Source organism: Hermetia illucens, chromosome 4 (genome assembly GCF_905115235.1).
Source record: "Hermetia illucens chromosome 4, iHerIll2.2.curated.20191125, whole genome shotgun sequence".
NCBI classification, from domain to species: Eukaryota; Metazoa; Arthropoda; class Insecta; order Diptera; family Stratiomyidae; genus Hermetia; species Hermetia illucens.
Genome location: NC_051852.1, coordinates 65,294,873 through 65,316,888, shown reverse-complemented (window position 1 = coordinate 65,316,888; position 22,016 = coordinate 65,294,873). Strand labels below are relative to the sequence as shown.

Here is a 22,016-nt window from a genome sequence, read left to right as displayed (position 1 = left end):
TATATGTTCGTATATGTTATTCACGGAGTAAAGAGGAAATATTAAAATACTGTTGATCAATTGCGTACATATAGGTACATGTATGCGTCATTGCTCAGTATAAGCATCTGTCTTTAATATGTAAATATATATTGAAGTTTGAAAATATATTAGAAATTTTTTAAAACTTTAGTTATATACGAAATTATAAGTTATTTTAAGTACATACAATTTGGCTGTAACATAGCTGATTATATACCGCATGATACTGGCAGATTTCCCGGTAATCGTATTGAAATCCACACAGCTATAGTACATACAATTTTTACTTTTCATGAGAGAATTATCAATTATTTTACTCTCGTTACCAATTGGAAACACACACCCTAAACCACAAATCACAGCGAATTACCAAATATTATACTCTCGTTACCAATTAGAGACACACACCCTAAACCGCTTTCCTATATTCGTATGGTTTGATGTCTAAGACACACGATCGACGTAACCCCATTTTGATGGCAGCGCGAAGCGACTTTCGCTATTCCAACTTGTTTCAGTTTTCAGTTGATTGCCTGTTCAGAAAAGTATAAATTTTCATACATTTTGGATAAATCTGGTAACTTACGACTATATGGAACGATAACCCACCAAACGAACCAGGTCACAGAAATGCGCTTCCATCTCTTCAAAGTAATTGACCTACTTCCCAGCACTTTACCAATACTGATTCATTTTTTTATCATATTTATTTCATTAAATTATAATTTTTTTATCAAAATTTATATGCACGTTTTAGATGATAAACAGACTTTTCAAGAAATGTATATAACAAAATATGTTTTTATGCAACATTACTGTAAAAAACGTAAAATCTAAAAATAACCTAAAATTAACGTCAAACGAATAATCGGACAAGCAAGCGAATTGGCAGGATTTCGTAGAAAAAACGATACTTTCTTCCCAAAACTATTTGTTGTTAAGAGGAAATATTGCAAGAATTGAAATTCAAGTGTTGTTTTGAAAGGGAAGAGTAAAGAAGCAATGGCTACGAAATCAAAACAAACCACAGTTGAATTACTCAACCTGATAATAAAACTCCATGTTGAGGATAAAACTGTCTAAAGTATCGCATAAGTCGTACCTCAAAGTCACTGCAGTGCTCATGATATTATAAAACGGTATCAAGAACATTAGCGAATTCAAAATAAGAGCAGAATTGGTCAGGGGAACAATTCTTAAATAAATCATAATAAATCCTTTTCAATGGCAAATGAACTGAAAAGAGGTGAGAGAAAAGATGTTTGTGCTGACATGGTTCGAAATGTGCGCAGAAAAAAAAATTCCATAGCCGAATAGCCTGAAGAAAACCTTACATCAGTGAGAAGAATAGAGTTTGCAGGTTAAGTTCTGAAAGGAATATTTGAAGAAGGATATTGACTTTTGGAAAATGGTAATACACAAATTTTCTATAATTTGAATCAGTTTTAATCTTTATCCTTATATTACAGGTATCACTGTTGAAAGCAATGTGCATGGCTCTTGTGCATGGTATGGCAGCATTGAGTTCAGTCCCCATAATACCCAGACCACTAACAAGCACGGTGGAGGATCAGTTATATGGATATGGATGGATATTATGGGATATGTTTCCAGTGCAGGAGTAGGGAACATTCATTTTATAGATGGAAAAATGGATAGGTTGCAATATTTGAACATCCTGCAGTAACATGTAAAGCAAAGTACTGAAAAACTAAATATATTTGACATATTTGCCTTTTATCTTAGCAATCTAAGATGTGGCTTATCTTCATCTGTCCGAAATTTATCCAAATACCTGCCCAATCACCGGATCTGAATACTATCGAGCAGTGTTGGGAAGAATTGAGTCGAAAATTGAGTAAATTTAATTTAAATAAACCGGAATAAAGGTTTTGTTTTCATCTTATGTAAGAAACGTCAACGCACATTTTTCTATCCGTATATAGCTACAAATCCAATCTATTCCTTCATATTTTTCCAAACTACAAGACCCTCCTCCTCCCTCCTCCTCACCCTAAACAAACAAATTGCTTATTTCCGATTACTGTACATATATAAACTCGTATCCATATTTCCGATTTACTTCTTACACAAAAGCATACATATGTACACATATAGTACGTATATTAAATACGGTTGGTTGAACGTACAAATATATCTATCTGAATTAGACACTATCCGCAAACTTCATTAGCACGCATATACTATATACCTATATACAAGCATGGCTCGTTGGAGTAATTGGTATTCATATACAAATGACTAAAAAACTTAAACCAAAATAATTCTTTCCGACCCCATCCATAACAACTCATTTCGTTGTGGTATTGACGAATTGATATGTGATGATAACGTCATACAGGTTGTACAATGAAGGGAATTTACAAAAAATGGCAAAGTTTCAGCCCCTATAACTTCGTTGATTGATTTTTACCTCAAACTTGACCTAATTGTGCATTATGTTATCCATTACATCCATTGTATTAGATTATTGCACATGAAATGGCCGATTTGGTACTAAAATTTGAAACGACCGTAAAGCTTACAAAAATTTATTTAATTAATCAAAACACTTCTCCCAGCGATATACAAGAGCACGTATGCCAGTTTCGCAGAAGTCCAATTTTCAGCAGTTGATAAACTCGCCGAAGGCAATTTTGATGACCTCTTCATTCCTCAATTGTTATTCCGCCAAAAAATGATCCAAATGTTTAAAAAAGTGGTAGTCTAGTGGCGAAAGGTCCGGTGAATATGGTGGATAAGGCAGAGTCTCATACTGCAATTCGTTCAACTTTTGAACCGTTGTTCTGGATTCCTGAGGTCGCGCATGGTCGTGAAGGAGTATCACATTATCTCTGTTGACTAATCTCGGCCGTTGAATACTCAATTTTTGGTGCATTTCCTCGTGTTTGGCACAGTATTTCTGTGCGTGTATCCTTTCTCCAGGTGCCAAGAAAGGATAGTGGATAACTCCAGCTGTAGACCAAACAATCATCATTACCTTCTTCGGATGGAGGCTCGGTTTCGGCATATGCTTCGGTGGCTCATCAGTAGTGCTGATCGACGACGGTTGTCGTATAATATCCACTTTTGATTACATGTCACTGTTCTGTGCAAAACGGGATCGCTTCTGTTGCGGGAGAGTAAAGAACCGCAAATTTCCATTCGAAGCGCCATGTTTTGCTCCGTAAGGGTTTGCGGAACCCATTTGTCGAGTTTTTCCACATTTCCAAAGTGTTGCAAGTACCGGAAAACTGTCCAATAGTGTGCCCTCAGTTTCTCTGCAATGTCTCTTACAGACTGACGTGTGTCGGATTCCACTAGCAAGCGCAGCTCGTCGTTATCAATCGATGGTCCTGGATGTCCACGTCGCTCAAGTTGATGGTTTACGTCAACTGCCCGAAATTTTTCGAACCAACGCCGTGTAGTTCGCTCGCTTACCGTATCAGCTCCAAATGCGCTGTTAATGTTCCTGGTCACCTCCGCTGCTTTATGACCGAGCTTGAACTCATACAGAAAAAGTATACGTTCTTGGCTCTTTTCCATCCTTTTTTCCTTTTTATTCACTGTAATGTAAACGATGCTCAAAACTGAAATGACTCCTTGATTAAATGTAGGAGTGTTTATACTTCATTATCCGACACTAACCGCGCCAACTGGTGGTGGTTTGATATAGCAAAATCGCAACTAACTTCACTTGATTGCCAAATCGGTCATTTCATATGCAATAACCTAATATTTTTGGGATGGACATTGCCGTTGCCGGGTAAATTTCTAAAATGTGGAAATATACTGTTATTAACTTTATTTGTGCAAATATCGGAACCGGTTGTATTTTGAAGCCTAGATTTCGTAGAGATCCAACACTGTGATTTTTTTTTCAGATTTTTCGGTTGGATAGGTTCTGAGAACGCGATCTGTCACACTTTTTGATGGTCATATTTTAAGCCTCCACTGGTCTATCTTTCACCCCATATCAAATATGGAACCAATTTCGAAAAGTACTAATTGAGCCCTTTCATTCAGGTACCTCGCATGGCCACATTTTATGAAAAACAATTTTGCACTCTCCATTCACCTGTATGGGGACACAAAACCTTAGAAATGTAGAGGAGCTGAAGGCGGACCTGGAGTGGAATAATATTTCGCCAGAATTCTGCACAAATTTAGTCCCCGACGCTTAGAAGCGGTAATTAATGCAGCGAGATATCCTTCAAAATATTAAAATAACGATTTTGATAGCTTTGTCCGATTATTCGTTTGACAAAAATGATTGCTTATTTATTTTTATTACTTTTTTTATAGTTATGTCTAATAAAAATGCTTTATTATTACACCTCTTGAAAGGTCGGTTTGTTGTCTAAAAACTGCAAATACATTTCGAAAACAAATCGTAATCTAACACAAAAGAACATGCTCAAAAAATTGAGCAGCCTTTGTGCGATCATGCGTTTGACCCACTGTATATAAACTCCAGTGACAGGATGCCTACGTGCTATTATTTTTTGGAAAATTATTTGTAAATTGAATCCTTGGTTAGTTTATAAAAAAACAGTGGAATAGTGAACACTAGCCAATTTAGCCAAATTAGCCAAAATGAAATTATTAAGTTCCAAACAAAAAGCTGCCGTACTCGTGGTGGCCAACGCTCGTTTTCAGTCGACGATTGTAAGATTGCTGCAAAAATGTCGGCGAATTTCCCGTTCGCATTTCCTGGACGCAAAAACTAATCTAGAAGATCTAGAATAACTTCTTCAAAAGAAAATCGAGTACTTCATCGGTTGGCACTTCGTTGTCGTTTTAAAATAGCGGCTGATTTAAAAGAAGAGTTGGCTTCGTCTAAGAATGTAGCAATTTCTGTGGGTTCTGCATGGCATCGATTACGAGAGTATGGACAGGTTACATTCCTACAACGGGTTGGTCGATATGTCTAGTGAGGAGCATGGGGTAGACTCATCTTTTCCGACAAATGTAAATTTAATTTACGTGGGTTAGACGGGTGATCTTCTGTAAGACGCGGAGCCGGCGAATGTGCAGCAATTTCATGCCAGCACTTAACAGTCCCCAAATAAACTGGAGCCTTCCCTTTGTAGACTGTATCATAACCCACAATAGTTAAAGCGATTTTGGAAGAAAATCTTTTCCAATTGTTAGTAGGGTTGCAGACCTATTACTACATGCATTGCGTTCGCCCGAGATTATTACCATGATTTGACTCATGTACTCATGCACAGCAGAGTCGGCTAGTATCCGACGTTAGATCAGCATACAAATCCCACTGCCATCAGTGAAACCGCGTCCTTCCGTACGACATCCCTTGTGCTATAACCACTCAGCTATACGCAGACTATAGTTAAACACTATTCAGGAACTTTGAAACGCGATACTGAAACATGAATTAATTCAATGCTAACACGGTGCAGAGTACAAATATCCATGCATGGGGGACAACTTAATCTTGTACCAGCTCCTTTCAAAACATTATAATAACAAATAGAAAAACGCTACTAAAATAAATTTACTTAAGGGGGTCATCCCGTGTGTCGGATCCGAGGAATCGATTATATGGGCAAAGTGATTTTTTGATATTCGGAGTCGTTCGGAAATTACAGTGTTGAACAGGTAAAATCTCACAGGCCAGGTTTATGTCGATCGCCGAATATTTATCGGTCAAATGACATTCGAATGACTTCGCTAAAAGCATGAAAATTGAAGCTGAGGCTTTACATGTCTTTCTTCAAGAAACCTAAGGTTCATGGACTAGGTATAACAGATTAATGGCCACTTAAGATTTTATGGGTAAAAATCGCATTCTATTTTTCAAATGCGTTTTTCTCGAAACTGCATATTGAAAACCTGCTGCCACCATAGCCCAAAATTCTTTGAAATTTTCACGACTTATTCAGAATATATTTCTACGGTCCGCAAACTAGGATAATTGCGTAGTTTTAGTTCTTCTATTCATTAAAGAAGCCTTGAAAAAACGCCAAAATTTACAAAAAAAAATTAACACGGCACCAAAAATTTGGCTTTCAATATTTTTTCATAATCCTAGTTTGCGGACTGTGGTTAAGTCCGCATGTTAAAATGCCGTTTACATTTTTTCTCTAAAATGATCGCACTCTAGCATGGCAGCAGAAAAACACCTTCTTTTGGAGATGGGTGTATCGGACTAAAAAAAAATTACTACGCATGCTCAAGACATTAGTAAATATATGGTGGAAAATTCGTATTTGTACCTTTATTCATTTCTTCACAAAACAATTCTAAAAAAAGGTAAAAAAACGGCCGTTACACGGGATGACTCTCTTAAGAAAACATCTCTCCCAGAGAATAGTGTAGCAACGCATCTTTTCAGGTTGTGGAGTATGCGACTTGTTCTTACAAAATTTTAGAAATAGCATGCAAATAAATTAGGAAAAGGTGGTTAACAATTCACAAATGGGAAATAATTTCCATCGTGCTTTTTTTGCCGCTAGTATATGTACTACTAAGTACTGAGAGATTCCTTCGCTGTCCTAAATAAGTTTAGATTTTTTCCAATTCACCCCTCTACTAAGCCTTTTGTCATGAAATTCAGTACGAATATCTGGCCTGTTGAAGCCTTGATATACAACTAGTGGCACGATTTTGATTTCCTTTCAAATAAAGTTAACCATAGTATCTAACTATATTTTAGAAATTTACTTTACTACTTGAATTAACGCATTCTGGATTAAGTGGCGTTCCACAACTGGTGTTCTTTGTGATCGACGTATCAACGAACGTCTCAAATCTAAAATTTACCGCAATGTCGTCCGTCCAGACGCTCTCTATGGTTCTGAGTGTTGGCCGAATATAAAAGACAATGAACGGCGTCTTGCGGTAATGTTGTACGTTGGGCTAGTGGCGTCACGCGTTTAGATTACATCCGAAATTAGGATATCCGCGATCGTTATAGGGTTGCACCGATCGTGGAAAAGTTGCGAGAGAGGCGTCTTCGATGGTATGGTCACGCAATTCGTGCCAACGAGAATTCACTTGCCAAGATTGGTCTGAACATCGAAATTTATGGTGAACCACCAAAAGGCAGACCTAAACAACGGTGGCTTATTACGCTAGATGGGGATTTGAAAGCCTCGAGATCGCACCCAGATCAGGCATTCGATAGAGCTAAATGGCGAAGCCGATCACGACGAGCCGACCCCGCTTGTGAACGGGACAAAGGATGAAGAAAAAGAAGAAGACTTGAATTTATCCTAGAAATACGTTAGGCACGATGCTGTTATAATTGATATAATATATCAAAAGTCCTGCTGTATTTGTATTGTATTTAGTATGCAAACATCGCAGAATATCAATATCATATTAAAGTGAATAGTATTACATGTCATACACTGTATTGAAGGTATGTATGTAAGAACTAGAACATGGCTCAAGCCAAATTCACTCGTTAAGCTAACATGCTACTAATTACTAAAATACAAATAGCCTAAAGCAGAAACTATAACAGGCATATGCGTCAGCTTATGTGAAATTCCTCAATGAGAATTGAATGCAACTGCCTATAATTGGCATATGTCGTCAGATGTTCTCCTCTGATATTTTCATTCACCTTCCGTTAAGCAAAGTAATGACCAATTATGAATTAACGTGAGCGAGCGACTCGTGCTCCGTCCTAGTCGCAACTCCAATCTACGATGAATATTTCATATAAAACCTTCAAACGAGCTAAGAAGAAGTAGATCCTCCATTAATGGGACTTTAATATCTCGCTTGTTGTTATTATGCTACTTGCATGACTTAAGATGCAGCAAATTTCCGTGAAATTGGTTAGTTCGAACCGCTAATATGCAAAATTTTGCAGTATTATGCGCGATACTATCCTCTATCTGTTGCTAAATTTAGTATTCTTAAGATGAACTTAGGGGGATTTTTTAGTTAATTTCAAAAAGTTGTTAATATATTATTAGGAAGCTCATTTGTGCTCGTATAAAAATGCAAATTTCTGGGTTTGGTAGTTTCCGACAATGAGTCCTCTCACTTTAAGGGTGCACATTTCCAATCCTTGTGCAATTTACGTCAAAACTAAAATCTACTTGTCAAAGTACTAATTGAGACTTCTCATTTTCGATTTCAATTTCACATCTGCCTTTTGCATGTATTGGGAGCGCGCCTTCAAATTCCTCGTAAATTAATGTTACTCACTGTATGCATGGCATTTGATAGTTCCCATATGTTCAAAAATATCGTTTGAATCGCCGTAGCCCTTTTGGAGAAAAGTGTGTGTGACAGACAGTAAATCGATTTTAATAAGGTTTTGTTTTACTGCCTCCCCTGCATAAGTTGTTGAGAGTAATGTCAAGCTTTTTGAACACTTTAAACAACGGTTGTAAAAATTTTATTACAAAGCAAATGAATAATCTTCCCATAGATGTTTCGCGTAATAAGTTTCAATGTTTCAAAAATAGTCATATTCAACTATCAATTCTACAAATCCAAAAAATCAATATTACTCGCTGAAGCGAAAGTAACATTATCGCCTCTAAAATTGCGTTCGGTTATGTGAACAACGATTTCCAAAACCTTTTTCGACCAAATTGTGTAGCAATTTTATTTTTATCGGTCTATTTTTAAGGTTTTGTGTAATATAAAACTTTATTAAAATCGATTCAATATCTGTCTGTTCGTCTGTCTGTCTGGAAACGGCCGATATTGTCATGAAATTTCTCAGAACTTTTTCAACCAATGCAAAATGGAGGCGTCAAAATACTTTGCATTCCGATACTTACTTTTATAAATTTGCCCGAAAACCCCCTTAACTTCATCCTAGAGTCATCAAATTTGGTACCATCACAGGTAATAATATAATACAACTTGTTAGCACTGATGAAGGGAACAAGTGGTTCCCGAAATATCGTTATTTGCAAGAATAAATATTCACACCAACGGGAAAGCAACAACTAGTTTTTATTATTTCAAATATAATACACAATTTTGGAAGGAAGAACTATTCTTAACGAAGTTATAAAAGGTCAAAATTATTAAGTTTGCGTGTATTTATCACAATCTAAGAGGTTTATTACGTCATGGTCATATAAAGTAAACCCATATGAATGGCGGAGCTGTATATATCAAGGAATATTTTGAATTGATTTGAATGTACAAAATAAAAAACAAGCATAGGAATGAACAAAAAACCTTTTATACTCGAAGCGTTCCGCTTCTGATATTCGAACTGGTTTTAGTAAAAAATTGCTTGCATTAATTGTTTCAGATCGTTCATTGTAATCATAAATAGCTTATAAATGAGGTTCAGATTTTAAAAATCCAGGCTTTCTTCCAATCACAAAATCCTTCATTTATAGTCTGTTGTTGATGGCGAGAAGTCTAGCAAAACACGCGCATTGCCTGTCAACCATAATCTAGAAAAAAAAACAATATTTTTTCATATATGTTCATCATAATATTGCAATTTTAAGCTCTCGTCTTTGTAAAGTGATAATATAATACACAATTGAGGATGTCAATCCAACTATTAGTAACAAAGTTGTAAAAGATTAAAATTATATATATTAATACTTTGCAGTCTTGCAGATTACTCAATATATAGCACGGCGTCGAAACCGCTAGTCGTGGGGCGGTTCGACGTCTAGGCGCCACGACGGCCAGGAGCACAGCTCCGCCTGCTACAGCTATTTCGCCATAATCTGTGGCGACCACTTCAGCAGGTTCGCGTAAGCAGCGGATGAAATAGACTGAAGAAATGAACTTCATCATCCGCTCCTACTACGAAATAACGGCGGGGGCGGGTACAACATCTTACCACCCTTTGTTGCACCAGAGATTCGTCGAGGGTTTCCCGCAATTCGGGCACGTGACTGTGCAGTGAGTCGCAAACCAGTACCGCTTTAATACTCGCAGCGACACAATCCCGTTCACCATCAGGGAGCGTGTTCAACTTGAGTTCATCGGGGAAATTGGTGACCGAGAGTCGATGGAGGCAGAGGCGGGGGCAACCAACAACACCACGCCGCACTGCAGGCAACAGGTTCAGTACTCGCCGAAGCACTCTTCTCCACCGTCCAGTTGAGGTTTCCGCTGAGGTTCGGGACGAATTCCAAAGAGCGTGTAAAGAATTCTCGGATATGGTTCCTTTGCATAGACCAGGTATTCCCAGGCTCTATGCATCTCTAGCAACTCCGGGATGGAACTATGCCATCCCCAGTAAGACACCCGTAGTTGAAATTCTGGACACACTAGAGCAGGAACTTTCTGTCGTATGCAGTCAGTTACGACGGTATGGCGAAAGTCATTCCAGATGTGTCCAGAATGCAACATACGTGAGGAACCAGCGGAGATTCTTCAGATCTCTCAACGAATCCCAACAGAGCGTCCAGACAATACAGTTCTCGGTGACGGAAGCGAAAGAGTATTGGGGTGGACTTTGAGGGTTACCCGCCCAGCATGTTGAGTGGATCACCGCCGAAGACACCCGCCATGCCAATATGCCTGGCATGAATTTTGCGGATGTTACCGAAGAGGAAGTTCGACGAGCCATAAACAGTTCGAAGAACTGGAGGGGCCCAGATCTGGATCGGGTGCAGAATTTCTGGTATAAGAGATTACCAGGGTACGCAGTCGGTTAAAACGTAGTATGATATAAATGAGGTCATGAGTGGGCCCGAGGAATTTCCACCCTTCCTCACTGCGGGGATTACCTAACTTATTCCTAAGAAGGAGACGGTGCAGGACCCCGCAAACACAAGACCGATTACTTACTTACCAAACCTCTACAAATTCATCATGTCCATTATTAGTGGAAGGGTCAATGCGCACCTCGAGACCAACAACATTCTGTCCACCCTTCCTCACTGCGGGGATTACCTAACTTATTCCTAAGAAGGAGACGGTGCAGGACCCCGCAAACACAAGACCGATTACTTACTTACCAACCCTCTACAAATTCATCATGTCCATTATTAGTGGAAGGGTCAATGCGCACTTCGAGACCAACAACATTCTGTCCGAGGAGCAGAAGGGCTGCCGACTCGGGTCAAGGAGTTGCAAAGAGCAACTCTTTATCGACTCGGTAGTTCTAGGACAAGCAACTAGAGGCCAATGAAATCTCTTTGGTTGCTATATCGGTTATGCCAAGGTTTTTGATAGCGTTCCGCATACCTGGCTAATATATCTACATCTCTATCGCATTGATCCGAAATTAATGTAGTTTTTGGGGGCCGTAAGGGAAGGGTGGCGTACCACCTTATCAGTCCGTACATCTGAGGGTGCTAATACCTCAGAGCCCATCCGTATACGAAGGGGCATCTTCCAAGGGGACTCATTGGGTCCCCTTTGGTTTTATATGGCACTGAACTCCCTTTCATGGCTACTGAATGATGCTAGAAGCCATGGTTTTGCAATATAGTATGGCCTACGTGCTAAGTGCGAACTGACACACTTGATGTAATTAGATGACATCAAGCTGTATACTGGTACTGACGACCATCTTCGAAGTCGGTTGCGAATAATAGACATGTTCAGCCGTGATATTCGGATGTAGTTTGGATTAGACAAATGTCGAATCCAAGCCATCCGCAAAGGTCATCATGAGCCGCATGCCAGACATAGCATTGGTTACCTCCACATCGAAGCTATGAGACGAGGCAGACTTCACAAGTACCTAGGAATTCTGCAGGGAACCCATGATCGAGTTGGTGATCTGAAGAATGCTCTGTTGTCCGAATTCCTGCGACGTGTAAAGCTGGTGCTGAAATCGCATCTCTCGGGGAAAAATAAAATAAGCGCGTTGAATGTATTTGCTATTCCTTCATTGGCTTATGCGTTCGGAATATTGCCGTGGACGAAGGCCGATCTGCAAAACGTCCAGCGGCGGATACGGACAACTATGTCCAAATTCCGAATGCATCATCCAAAATCTGCCGTGGAGCGGATGAACCTGCCTCGTGACATCGGAGGTAGGGCCGTGGTTGACGTGACGCATCACAACATCATCGTCAAGTCGACTCGCTGCGCGTTTATTTTTACAGGAAAGAGCAGGCGAGTCCTTTGCATGCGGCTGTCTGTAAGGCAGACTGTGGACTGACTTCAGTTAACTTGAAGGATCGATCTTTCAATCCTCTGAGTAGGGTGAAGTCGGACCAAGAGCAGATCGATGAATGGAGGTCAAAGGCAATGCACGGTAAACACGTGATTTGTCTTTGGCAGCCATTTGTCTTCTTCTTTTTCTTCAGCCTTTGTCCCGTTCACAAGCGGGGTCGGCTCGTCGTGATCGGCTTCGCCATTTGGCTCTATCGAATGCCTGATCTGGGTGCAATCTCGAGGCTTTCAAATCCCCATCCAGCGTATCAAGCCACCGTTGCTTAGGTCTGCCTTTTGGTCGTTTACCATCGACTTCGATGTTCAGACCAATCTTGGCAAGTGAATTCTCGTTTGCACGAATTACGTGACCATACCATCGAAGACGCCTCTCTCGCAACTATTCCACGATCGGTGCAACCCCATAACGATCGCGGATATCCTCATTTCGGATGTGATCTAAACGTGTGACGCCACTAGTCCAACGTAGCATCTTCGTCTCCATTACCGCGAGACGCCGTTCATTGTCTTTTATGGTCGGCCAACACTCAGAACCATAGAGAGCGACTGGACGGACGACATTGCGGTAAATTTTAGATTTGAGACGTTCGTTGATACATCGATCACAAAGGACACCAGTTGTGGAACGCCACTTCATCCAGGTTGCGTTAATGCGTGAAGCAATTTCATAACGCAGCTCTCCATTGGCTGATAGCGTTGACCCGAGGTATTTAAATCGCTCAGTTCTGGGCAGATCACTGCCGCTGACAGTAATTGTGCCTGTTTCATGGGGATCGGTCGTCAAAAATTCAGTTTTGTTTAAATTCAATCTGAGACCGTGTTGCATGAGGCGATCATTCCATTTTTGAACAAGTTGTTCGAGATCATTTTTGCTATCAGATGCTAGGAAAACATCATCTGCATAAAGCAGTGTGTGGGGCGCTGGACGTTGGATATCCCGTGTGACGGTGTCCATAACAAGGACAAAGAGGAGTGGTGAGAGGGCACTTCCTTGATGAACTCCAACAGATACACGAAGCGGTTTTGATACACCCGCCATACTTCGAACTTTACTTTTCGGATCGTGGTAGAGCAATTGAACCCAGCGCACGAGTTCTTCTGGCACGAAGTGTTGTCGTAAAGCATACCAGATGAGTTCGTGTGGTACACGGTCAAACGCTTTCTCAAGATCCAGAAAGGCAATGTAAAGAGGGCGATGCTTCTCGCGGTGTTTCTCCATGAGTAACCGCGCAGCGTGTATTGCGTCAGTAGTTCGGCAGTTCTTGACAAATCCGGCTTGATTTACGGTTATTTCAACGATTTCGCGAATACGGTTGTCAAGAATGCGTTCAAAAATCTTCATGGTATGGGAAAGTAACCGGATCGGACGGTAATTTGAACATTCTGCTGGGCTACCTTTCTTTTTCCATATTGGAACAGTGGTACTTTCTTGCCAGTGAGATGGTGTTCTTCCTTCCTGAATAATCCGGTTAAAGAATTCACTGAGCCACAGTGTTGGGTCCCAGCTCTTCGCTTTCCAGAGCTCAGATGCGATGTCGTCAGGTCCTGTCGCTTTCCCCGATTTCATTTGTTTTATTGCCTCCTCGACTTCAGTTGCGCTGACTGGTGGAACTGCTCCAAATGTCGGCAATGATTGTGGAAGTGGAGGATGAGCAAATTCTTCAGTTGAAATCTGCTCGAAGTATTCTCGCCATCTATCCGTTGCGGCTCGACGGTCGGTAAGCAAAGTACCGTTCTTGTCATTAACACAACAGAAGTGTTCAATATCCTGTGTGCGTTCATCACGGCTTTTAGCAAGTCGATACAGATCTCTCTCGCCATCCCGAGTGTCCAGTTTATCGTAAAGATTTTTGAAATGGTTCGCTCGGGTGACAGCGACCGCTTTCTTTGCTTCCCGGTTGGCATTCTTATAAATTTGCCAATTAGCAGGCGTTTTATCGTCGAGAAATTTGTGGTAGAGGCGTTTCTTTTCACGGACCTTCATTTCAACATCATCATTCCAAAGCCAAGTATCTCGGTTGATGTACCGCTTACCCGGCTTGGTGACCCCGAGGGTTGCAGAGGCCGCTTTGTGGATCGTGTCTTTCATTTGGTTCCATGATTCTTCCACATTCGTAATGGTTGGCAATCGTATGAGTGAGACCGTTTCTTCATTCTTCTCACCAAATCGCCACCATTTAATGCGCGGCGGGCCAGTGCGTTCCTCACGCCGTTTTATCGGTGGCTTAATTCGCAGGACAGCAATCAACGGCCGATGCTGAGGTGCGATGGTCTCATAGGGAACGACTTTGCAATCAGTGACAGTGGTAAAATGTTGGTGTCTTATGAGAATATAGTCGATTTGCGTTTTATTGTTCCCACTATAAAATGTGGGAAGATGAGACAATCGTTTGATGAACCATGTATTCATAAGTACAAGGTCATGGGTGTCTGCAAAATCGATTATACGCTCGCCACCTTCATTGCGCGCTCCGAACCCCTTTCCCCCATGGCACCTGTTACCGTCTGCCTTTTCACCCACATGACCATTAAGGTCGCCGGCAATGATTATGTAATCGTCAGCAGGCACGTGACAAATCTTTTCATCGAGAAGTTGCCAGAAGGCATCTTTCTCGGCATCTGGTCGGCCTGTCTGTGGTGCATACGCGGTGAAGAAGTGAATAGTGCGATCAGCTGATGTAATGGTGAGCTTCATCAGCCGATCATCAAATCGTTCGACTTCTTTAATGGCATCACGGAAACCGTCTGAGATGGCAATGCCAACACCATATTGAGTGTGTGGGTTACCAAAATAGAGAAGTTTGTAGCCATTTTTACCGCGTTCGCGTTCAATGTCGCAGCTTTTGGAACCAGACCATCGGGTTTCTTGCAGAGCGCAGATATCAATGCTCCTTTTCCGAAGGGCTCTTGCGAGTTCCTCGGTCTTTCCAGTTAGGGTACCAACATTTAGCGTGCAGACACGTATTTGTTTTGTTCGTTGTGTGCGGACTAACTTGCTTACGTCCTGACGCCGTCCATGCGTCAAGAACCCTTGCCCATTTCTCGACAGGACCGGGGCCCGTCCTGCCGCGTCGACTGAGGTGGACGCCCTAGCATTTCTCCGAGGCCTGTGACTTAATCCGATCATCATGTTTGTAACGACATTCTATGCATTTTCTTGGTCGACCTGTCGCGGGGCCTGTCACCAAGAGATCAGGTAGGATTTAGCGTAGTAGAATAACTCCAACTATACTCTATTTATCTCTTTCCCTGATCTCAGCATTTTATTTTTGTTTTACTGAGGATAGTACAGAGTACGTTGCCTCAAACCCTTCTCCTTTACCTGGACTTGGGACCAGCATACTATGTTAATAGCATGGCGGAGTTTTGGCAGCCATTTGTCGATTTGTATTTTTCGAACAGATGGTTGTATGGAGACGGAGGGGTTCATGTGTGCCATTCAGGACGGCGTGGTCGCCACCCGAGCTTATAAAAAGCTCATCATGAAGGAAAGGGCGGAGAACGACCAGTGCAGAATGTGTGGTTCGACGTTAGAGACGTTGGACCATCTCATTTCTGGCTGTACTGTTATGGCCCCGGTGCAATACATCACCAGACATAATGCTGTATGTAAGGTTATCCATCAAAACGTTGCATACAAGCATGGGCTGATCACGGGAACATGTCCGGTTTACCGATATGATCCGCAAGCATTACTTGATAGTTCTGCTTACAGTATGTATTGGGACCAGCAAGTTCTGACTGATCGCCATACTCCACACAACATGCCTGACGTACTGTTAGTTGACAAGGCGGGTCGCTGCGCGTACATTATTAATGTTGCTATCCCCCATAATGGCAACATCGAACGGAAATACGCGGAGAAGAAGGTGAACTATGAGCCATTGGCTTGGGAAATCAAAGAAATTTAATGTCTCGAGCGGGTGGTTGTAGTTCCCATAATATTGTCAGCTACAGGTATTGTACCCAACTCCCTCAGCAATGTAGGGTATAACAAAGTTATAATAGGTCAAATTTGTCGCTTCGTTGCGAATTCAAGACAATATCAATATCACTTGAAAGTGGATATTTTTATATAATGTATGCAATATTTATAATGGAACAAATACATACTTAAATGTTATTATAAAAGAAATACATAAAACCTTTCATACCTGAAGGGTCCAGCTTCCGGTTTCCCGACTTGTTTCAGTCATCAATATCAATTATTCGAGGCAGATATGCATATGTTAATAAAGTTTGCTGGCAGTGTCCTGTGTAGAGTTTTGGCGTATGGAGTAAATCGGAAATATTCAGATATGTGCAATCAACTTATGTATTTAAAAAAATCAATTTTTTTAAAAAAAAAATTGTTTTTCTATGTTAGCCTACCAACTGTTGTTAACTAGGCGCATATGTATGTACCCATCAATATGCTCTAATGAACAATGCATATTTCTTTAAGATGAGCATAATATTTATAAGAGCAATACATATGGTAGAGAAAGAAGACGTGGCCGATCTGCCTCGGATGGAGCGATGGCGTTGGCCAGGACGTGTTATGTATTATGTACGCATCAATAGGACGTTTAGAATGGGCATAATATATTTATAAGGGCAAGTTCCTCTTTCCTCCGCAACTCAGAGCATGCGTGGGCGTTCGCAGTTCCTTCTCACCAAATTGGGTGTCAATCGGTACAGCGATTTCTAACACCACTTGTTTTTGGATTTTTGCGGATTGCACTCACTATTAATCTTTCTTCCTTTGCAGATAACTTTTAGGCGTGCCCTGTCCTTTCTTTATATTCCACTGTTCCCGTTTTTTTTAATTTTTGGTGTGATTTATTCGGAAACGGCTAGACTGATTGTCATGAAAATTGGTAACAGTGTGTGATCTGTTATTCCCTTTACATATAGCAAGTGGCACCATTTGGTGTTGAGTTTAAGGCGGGGCACCCCATACATGTGAATGGAGGGTGCAACTTTTTTTTTCATAAAATGTGGCCATGCGGGGTACCTGAATGAAAGGGTTCAATTAGTACTTTTCGAAATTGGTTCCATATTTGATATCGAGTGAAAGATAGAGGAGTGGGGGCTTAAAATATGACCATCAAAAAGTGTAACAGATCTCGTTCTCAGAACTTATCCAACCGAAAAATCCGAAAAAAATCACAGTGGTGGATCTCTACGAAATATAGGCTTTAAAATACAACCGGTTCCGACATCTGCACAAATAAAGTTAATAATAGTATATTTCCACATTTTAGAAATTTACCTGGCAACCCCCCTTATGTCCATCCCAGAAATACACTGAATGTAATGGATAACAAAATGCACAATTAGGTCAAGTTTGAGGTAAAAATTAATCAACAAAGTTATAGGGGGTGAAATTTTGGCATTTTTTGTGAATTTCGTGCATTGTACAATCTGTATAACGTCATCATCACATATCAATTCGTCAATACCACAACGAAATGAGTTCTTATGAATGGGGTCGCAAAGAATTATTTTGTCATTTGTATATGAATATCAATTACCCTTAACAGACATGTGTGTATGTAAGTATATAGTATATGCGTACTAATGAAGTTTGCGGATAGTGTTTAATTCAAATACATTAAACTAGCCATATTGATTATACATACTATATATGTACATATATATGCTTTTGTGTACGCAGTAAATCGGAAATATGGGTACGATCAATTTATATACGTGCATGTGTATGTACAGTATTTGGGAATAGGCTATTTGTTTAGGGTGAGTATAATATCTATGGATGTATATGTACGTATGGCTTGTAGTTTGGAAATATATGAAGGAGTATATCGGATTTGTAGCTATATACGGATAGAAAAATGTGCCTTGAAGTTTCTTACATAAGATGCACACAAAACCTTTCGGTTTCGATATCTGCACAAATAAAGTTAATAATAGTACATTAGCACATTTTAGAAATTTGGGTGGAAACCAGCCTTATGTTCATGCTAGAACTGCCACTGTGGCATAGTCATAGGGGATAAGATAAGGCAAAACTTTGGAAAGTTTGAAGAAAATCCAACTATTATTAACAAAGTTATAGAAGGTGAAATTTCTACATTTTGTGTGAATTTCGTGCACTCTTAAGGGGGTCATCCCGTGTGAAGGCCGTTTTTAGGGCTTTTTTATATTTTTTTTGTGGAAAACTGGATGGATTTGTTAATATCTTGAGCGTGCATGGTATTTTTTCCAAACCGATCGCATAGTTCGTTATTGAAATACAGAGCAATTTATACACCCATCTCCAATAAAAGGTGTTTTTCTGCTACCACGCTAGAAGACGCTGTGATCATCTTAAAGAAAAAAAGTAAGCGGTATTTTAACGTACGGGCTCAATTACAGTCCGCAAACTAGGATTATTAAAAATTATTGAAAGCTATATTTTTGGTGCCGTGGTAAACTTTTTTTTTGGGAATTTTGGTGTTTTTTTCACGGCTTCTTCAATGAATAAAAAAAACTACTGAATGAATCGCAATTATCCTGGTTTGCGGACCGTAGACATATGTTCTGAATAAGTCCTAAAAATTTCAAAGAATTTCGTTGGCAGCCGATGAAGTTTCGAGAAAAACGCATTTAAAAAGTGGAATGCGATTTTTAGCCATAAAACCTTAACTGACCATTAATCTGCTATACCTAGTGCGTAAACCTTAGGTTTCTTGAAGAAACACATGTACAATCTTGGTTTCAATTCTTGTCCTCTTAGCGAAGTCATTCGAATGTCATTCGAACGGATAAATACGAGCTTTACTACGGCGATCGACATAAATCTGTTATGTGATTTACCACGTGTTTAACACAATAATTTCCGAACGACTCCGAATATCAAAAAAGCACTTTGCCCATATATTCTACACTATATCTAGATATAATTGATGTCAAAAAATTCGATTCCTCGGATCCGACACACGGGATGACCCCCTTAAACGCGTATGACGTCATCATAACATCAATTCGTCAATACCACAACAAAGTGAGATCACGTAAATGGCAGGTCACAGGGAAACATTTTGTTTAAGTTTTTTAATTTTGTATACATCAATACGCCAGACAGTTATGCATGTACTTATATGTACATATATGTAAATGAAATTCTGGGGTAGTGCCTAATTCATATATTGTACTTTAGATGTACATATGTATACTTTTATACACGAAGTTAATCGGAAATATGTGCACGATTAATTTATATACATGCATATGTAAGTACAGTATTCGGTAATAGGCAATCTTTGTTTGCTTAAGGTGAGCGTAATATCTACGTCTTTAATATGTACGTATGTATATCTTGCAGTTTGGAAAAAGTATGAAGGAATATTTCGGGCCATATACGAATGGAAAAATGTGCGTAGAAAGTTTCTCACATAAGATGAACACAATACCTTTATATTCGTAGCACCAGCTTCCGGTATTTCGACTTGTTTTAATTTTCCACGTTGTTGGATTGTTGATTTGGATTTTTTTGTGGTTTCAACTATTTGCGATAATGTTTTCTTTTCACTAGCCCACAAATTAATCACAACTTTTCTAAAATCGGTGAACGTTTGTTTTCTTTTACTTTTTAAGGTTTTGTGTGAAACAAAACCTTATTAGAATCGAGACGGTGTCTCTTTGTCCGCCTCTCTGTCTGTCTGTCACACCCGATTTATTCCAGCCAGACATGTTTGTATATAGGTATATAGCATATGCGCGCTAATGTAGTTTGCGGGTAGTGTTTAATTCAGATAGGTATATTTGTACATTAAACCAATCCTGTATAAAACATACGTACTATATGTGTACATATGTATGCTTTTGTGCACGAAGTCAATGGAAATAATGGGTACGAGTTTATATACGTGGATATAAATGTACAGTATTCGGAAATAAGCAATTTGTTTGTTTAGGGTGAGTATAATATCTATGGCTGTATGTACGTATGGCTTGTAGTTTGGAAATATATGAAGGAATTGGTTGGATTAGTAGCTATATACGGATAGAAAAATGTGCGTTGAAGTTTCTCACATAAGACGAACACAAAACCTTTATGCCCGAAGCGCGAGTTTCCGGTATTCCGACTTGTTGTAGTATGGACTGCACAATTACAATTCAAACGCTTTGTCGATATTCCTTCGCTATCACTGCGTTGAAATTGATCGCAATTCTATGCAGTTTGCTCTAAATAAAGGAAATGTGGAGCGGTTGAAGTAGTTGTACGATAACTTCTTGTCGTTTGAAAAAAGATGCGTATTTGTATTTTTTCTGGTATTACTCAAAAAGGATGCCAGGCAAACATTTCAAACAGGCATCGCCATAACACTTCCAATAGATGTAATAATATATAACAGGATAACTAATATATAATCAAAATAAGAAAATGCAATGAAAAATACTCGATGCAGGAATGGTTCGATGAATTATATCGCCTAGTGTATGTGCACTATCACCTAAAATATTGTCAATTGAAAAACATGCACACAGTGGCGGACTAGAAATATTAATTATGTTATTTGTTTAGCGCTTTTGATCGGTTAAGTAAGTTTGTCCAATACATTTACAACTTGATATCTTATATATATTTCTTGATATCTTACTCTGGTATTCATGTCTACATATTTAGTATTGACGTTGTGGCGTTCTCTCTATATGGCCACGCCAGTTTGCTCCTAAAATTGGCAGCAGCTTTACTTAACGATTTTTAACGCGATTCTAAAGAAGTTTGATTATAGTGGTAGAAATAATCCATTCAAAGACGTTGATGGGTACGATTTTGAATATGTACCTGACGAAGACGATACTTAAACTGATGATGATGAAGAGAAAAATGGGAAACGCAACCTAAAACCCCATAATTAGCTGCAACGGATGAGCTTTTCTTCGGTGAAAATGGCACCACATGGAACAGAAATAATCATAATATTTTGCGTATTCTAGTTGGTTCGACTGCGCAAAACTGGATAACGATTGATTGTCTACAGAAAATTCATTTCATCAAACATTACATTCATTAGAATAATGGGGAACGTACTTCCAAAAATTACGATTCTCAGGACTTCCTCAAATCCTTAAACAAAACTCGCCCGACTGAGACCTGAAGTATTTTCTGTCATGAATATAATTTATACTCTATCGTATTATGAGTCGTACATAAGGGGACAAGCAACATCTAGTAACCACTTCGGTCACGTTGGTCCAAGGACAGAGGTGAAGCAGCTTCTGATGAGTTGCCTCTGCCCTGGTCGAAACCGCAAAGTCGCCTATTTTGTAGTCATAATATTTTATTATAACATAGGCCATCATGTGAAGCATTATACTGGAAATCTCAGTATTAACAGAGTTATAAGGGGTTAAATTTGCATTACGGTTGCCTCAATCTACAAAACAAAATTATATTAAATGCTGCCAGCCAAGTTTCCGCACTTGCGTTACATTTGAGATTAACGCACGGATATTACGAGGCACAAAAAAAGCCTATGACGCTAGTAGTTCCGATAATCCGAATACAGTAGAATCCCGATATACTCGTGTGGCCAAGGGACTGACGATTTCGTACGGAATAACGGGATTACCAATTATCGGGAGTGCAAAATGAAGATAATTAACTCTGGGAACCGGCGAATTTGTACAAATTAGCCGGAAATACGAATAATGGATGTACGGAATTCCATGATATTTATGTTATTAGTTTATATATAGCGTTGAAGGAGGTATAGTATTAGGTTTGAGTTTGATACAAATGTTACGAACACGGAAAAACACAGAATGACAGGCAAAGTCTATGACACAAATGGCAACTGAAAAAGCATATACATACAGATACTAGTTGGTGTTAATTATAAATTTTTCATCTACTAGTGTTAATTATAAAGTTTAATTAAAAAAATTAACATGCGAATAGCATT

General features: G+C 39.6%; 1 protein-coding gene and 1 long non-coding RNA gene across 6 annotated transcripts in view; both read left to right on the top strand.

The window, feature by feature from the left end:
• The window catches only part of LOC119655665 (oxysterol-binding protein 1), a 370,343-nt gene that overhangs the window by 117,487 nt on the left and 230,840 nt on the right, over positions 1 to 22,016 (top strand). The gene's annotated exons all lie outside the window — the stretch shown is intronic.
• On the top strand, positions 637 to 1,925 carry LOC119655666. 2 transcript variants are annotated; one of them, XR_005249936.1, is made up of 4 exons: positions 637 to 672; positions 779 to 1,432; positions 1,491 to 1,711; positions 1,768 to 1,925. It is a non-coding gene; the product is annotated as an uncharacterized LOC119655666 (long non-coding RNA). The 2 variants fall into 2 exon arrangements; XR_005249935.1 differs by having other exon boundaries at positions 640 to 1,432.